This window comes from Papaver somniferum, chromosome 6 (genome assembly GCF_003573695.1).
Source record: "Papaver somniferum cultivar HN1 chromosome 6, ASM357369v1, whole genome shotgun sequence".
Classification (NCBI taxonomy): domain Eukaryota; kingdom Viridiplantae; phylum Streptophyta; class Magnoliopsida; order Ranunculales; family Papaveraceae; genus Papaver; species Papaver somniferum.
In genome coordinates, this window is record NC_039363.1 from 118013698 (window position 1) to 118017814 (window position 4117).

The following is a 4117-nucleotide window of genomic DNA, read 5'->3' on the forward strand; positions in this document are numbered from 1 at the left end:
ACGAAGGCCAGTAAAATCCACACTGCAAAATCTTAGCAGCAGTCTTCTTAGCACTAAAATGACCCCCACATGCATGTTCATGACAAAAGGAGATAATACTAGACTGGTCACTCTCAGATACACATCTCCTAATAATCTGGTCCGGACAATACTTAAACAGATAAGGATCGTCCCAAAAGAAATGCTTAACCTCGGCTAAAAACCTAGAACGATCTTGCTTACCCCAATGTTGAGGCATTCGACCAGTAACAAGATAATTCACTATATTTGCATACCAAGGTGATTGGGAAACAGAGAACAATTGTTCATCAGGAAAACTATCCCTTATAGGAAGGGAATTATTAGGGGAACTAACAACTAGCCTAGACAAGTGGTCTGCTACTACATTCTCTGCACCCTTTTTGTCTCTAATGTCTGGACAAAATTCTTGTAACAAAAGGATCCATAATCAATCTAGGTTTGGTATCCTTCTTAGACAAAAGGTATTTCAAAGCAGCATGATCAGTATAGATTACGATCTTAGAACCTAATAAATAGGATCTAAACTTATCCAAGGCAAACACGATGGCTAGAAATTCCTTCTCGGTAGTTGTATAGTTCATTTGGGCATCATTCAGAGTTTTGCTAGCATAGTAAATCACATGGAGTAATTTGTTTTCTCGCTGACCTAGCACAACGCCTATAGCATAATCTGAAGCATCACACATAATTTCAAAGGGTAGGTTCCAGTTAGGTCCTGGACTATCGGGGGGTCGGTGGCGGGGGGAGTAGTAGTGAGTAAAGTTTTAAGCTTATCAAAAGCCTTTAAGCAGCATCATCAAAGACAAACTTAACATCTTTTGCAAGCAAATTGCAAAGAGGTCTAGGAAATCAAGCTAAAATCCTTAATGAATCGACGGTAAAAACCTGCATGCCCTAAGAATGACCTAATATCTTTTATGGTTTTGGGACCTGTAGAGTCTTAATAAGGTCAACTTTGGCTTTGTCTACCTCTATACCCTTTGAAGAACGATGTGCCCTAAACAATTCCTGATTTAACCATGAAATGGCATTTTTCCCAATTAAGCACTAAATTTTTTCCTTACACCTAGTCAACACTAATGTCAAATGATGCAAGCACTCATCAAAAGATGAACCAAACACTGAAAAATCATCCATAAAGACCTCTAAAACCGTTCTACCATATCAGAAAATATGCTCATCATACAACGCTGAAAAGTGCAGGGGCATTACATAGCCCGAAAGGCATGCGTCTATACGCAAAGGTACCAAAGGGACAGGTAAAAGTGGTTTTCTCTTGGTCTTCTGGGGCAATAACGATCTGATTATAACCGGAGTAGCCATCTAAGAAGCAATAGTGACTATGTCCAGCTAATCTCTAGCATTTGGTCGATAAAAGGAAGGGGAAAGTGATCCTTCCTTGTGACCTTGTTCAATTTCCTATAGTCAATACACACACGCCATCCCGTGGTCACTCGGGTTGGGATTAATTCATTATTATCATTCTGGACTACAGTGATACCTGATTTCTTGGGGACAACCTGAACAGGGCTGACCCACTTACTGTCTGAAATTGGGTAAATAATACCCGCATCTAACAACTTAAGCACCTCTTTTCGAACTACCTCTTTCATGTTAGGGTTCAGTCGACGTTGCATCTCCCTAGAAGGTTTGGAGTCTTCCTCTAAATGAATCTGATGCATACACACGTAGGACTTATACCCTTAATGTCTGCTATAGTCCACCCTAAAGCTTCCTTATTGTCTTGAAGTACATTTACTAGCCTACTTTCCTGATCACTATCCAAATCGGAAGCTACAATCACAGGTAAAGTCTCAGATGGGCCTAAAAACACATACTTTAGAGTATCGGGTAGTGGTTTAAGGTCCAACTTTGGGGGCTTTCTAAAGAAGGAATTAGGGTAGTCTCAGAAACTGGTAACGGTTCGAACCTAGCTTTCCATCTATCAGTGTCTAACACGGGGTAGAATCTAATAGAGCATTCACCTGTTCAATAGTGCTATCGTCGTCAAAATCTAAACCAAAATGGGATAGACAACTTTCTAATGGGTCTTCAGACAAATGTTTGGTAATGACTCCTGAACTAAGGCTTCTATCATGTTCACCTTCAACACATGTGTCATCTAGCTCATGAGGTTGCTTACTGACATTAAAAATGTTCATCTCCATAGTCATATTACCAAAAGATAAACTCATCACACCATTTCGACAGTTAATGATCGCATTAGACGTAGCTAAAAATGGGCGACCTAAAATCACAGGTATCTGGTTCTCTGGGTCAGGGACAGGTTGGGTATCTAGGACCACGAAATCCACTGGATAAATAAACTTGTCGACCTCAATAAGAACATCCTCGATAACACCTCGAGGGATTTTAACAGACCTATCAGCTAACTGCAGTGTCATCTGAGTAGGTTTCATTTCACCAAGTCCTAGCTGTAAGTATACATGGAATGGCAGTAAGTTCACACTGGCTCCTAAGTCAAGTAAAGCTTTTTCTACCCGGAAGTTACCTATTGTGCAAGCAATGGTAGGAGAACCTGGGTCTTTGTACTTTGGAGTTGTGGTGTTCTGAATGATTGAACTTACGTGACTAGCTAAAAAGGCTTTCTTATGGACGCTAAGTTTTCGCTTTCGCGTACACATATCCTTAAGGAACTTGGCATAAGCAGGAATTTGCCTAATTGCATCTAATAAGGAAGGTTTATGGTAACTTGCTTAAAAACCTCCACTATGTCATTAAAGTTCGATTCCTTTTTGTTGGGTATAGCTGGGAAATGGGGCTCTAGGCATAAAATCAGACCTTTCAGGAACCGAATTCACATCATCAGAAACTTTATCAGTCCTCAGCTACTGGTCCTGAGAGGTGAGATTCTGAGGGGTGAACTACAGTATGTTCACTATCGGGCATGGTTACCTTATTGTCTACAACTCTACCACTTCTAAGGGTTCTAACACATTCAATTGATTCGATGGTTTTGCACCTAATTCATGAACTCCTCTAGGGTTGGGTTGTGTTTGACTAGGAAACTTACCTTTTTCTCTCAAAGAATCACTTATCAGACCAACCTGGGTTTTTAACTCGGAAATAGCCTGACTATTTTCTTGTCCTATCCTGTTACTAGCTTGTAGACTCTGTTCTACGGATAACTGAAATTTTGCAGTTTGCTGAGTTAACAAGGCGAGAGATTCCTCTAAACTTAGGATTTTCTTATCTGACTGATTCTGAAACTGAGCTAGTCCTGAAGGATTCTTAGTATAGCCAAAACCTGGGGGAGCATTAGAATTACTAAACTGACCTTGACTTTGGCCCTTAGACCACGGTTCGGATGGTTTCTCCAACCAGGATTATAGGTTTCTGAATATGGGTCAATCTTTTGACGGTTATCAAATCTAGTGTTATTATAAAGAGCATTGGCTTGCTCTTCAATATTCTGGCCTTCCCAAAAAGGCTCCACTCTACCACTAGTCTGGCCCACTTCTAAGGCTTCTAACCTTTTTGCTATAGCAGCAATTTTGGCATCTGATTCATAGCCTCCTTCTACCCTATTAACGTTTCCTCTACTTAAAAGAATTGTTTTCTGGGGTGCCCTACTATTTTCCCATTGCTGGGTTTTTTCGGCGATTTCATTAAAAAATTCCATCGCCGCATCAACAGTTTGGTTTTCAAATCCACCAGTGCATAGAGACTCAACCATGGTCGTTGTGGAATAATCTAAACCCTCATAAAGGATCTGAACTAGCCTAACCTTTTCTAAACCATGATGAGGACACTGGGATAATAAATCATTGAACCTTTCCAAATACCTATATAAAGATTCTCCCTCTTGTTGTGAAAATGTGCATATTTGCGTCCTAATAGACGATGTTTTGTGCCTAGGGAAAAACTTATTGAAAAAGGCAGATGTAAGTTGTTCATATGTCTCAATTGACTCGGAGTCCAAACTATATAGCCACGACTTGGCCTTATCTTTCAGGGAAAATGGGAATAACCTAAGTTTCAAAGCATCATCATCTAAGCCTCTAATTCTTAGAGTACTACAAATTTCCTCAAAATCCCTAACATGGTAATAAGGGTTTTCATTTTCTTTCCCTAA

The 4117-nt window shown here is 40.0% G+C and overlaps 1 pseudogene; it reads left to right on the top strand.

Moving 5' to 3' along the window:
* The first annotated feature begins 3776 nt into the window (after window positions 1-3776).
* On the top strand, window positions 3777-3876 carry LOC113292131 (annotated as a pseudogene).
* The last annotated feature ends 241 nt before the right edge of the window (window positions 3877-4117 follow it).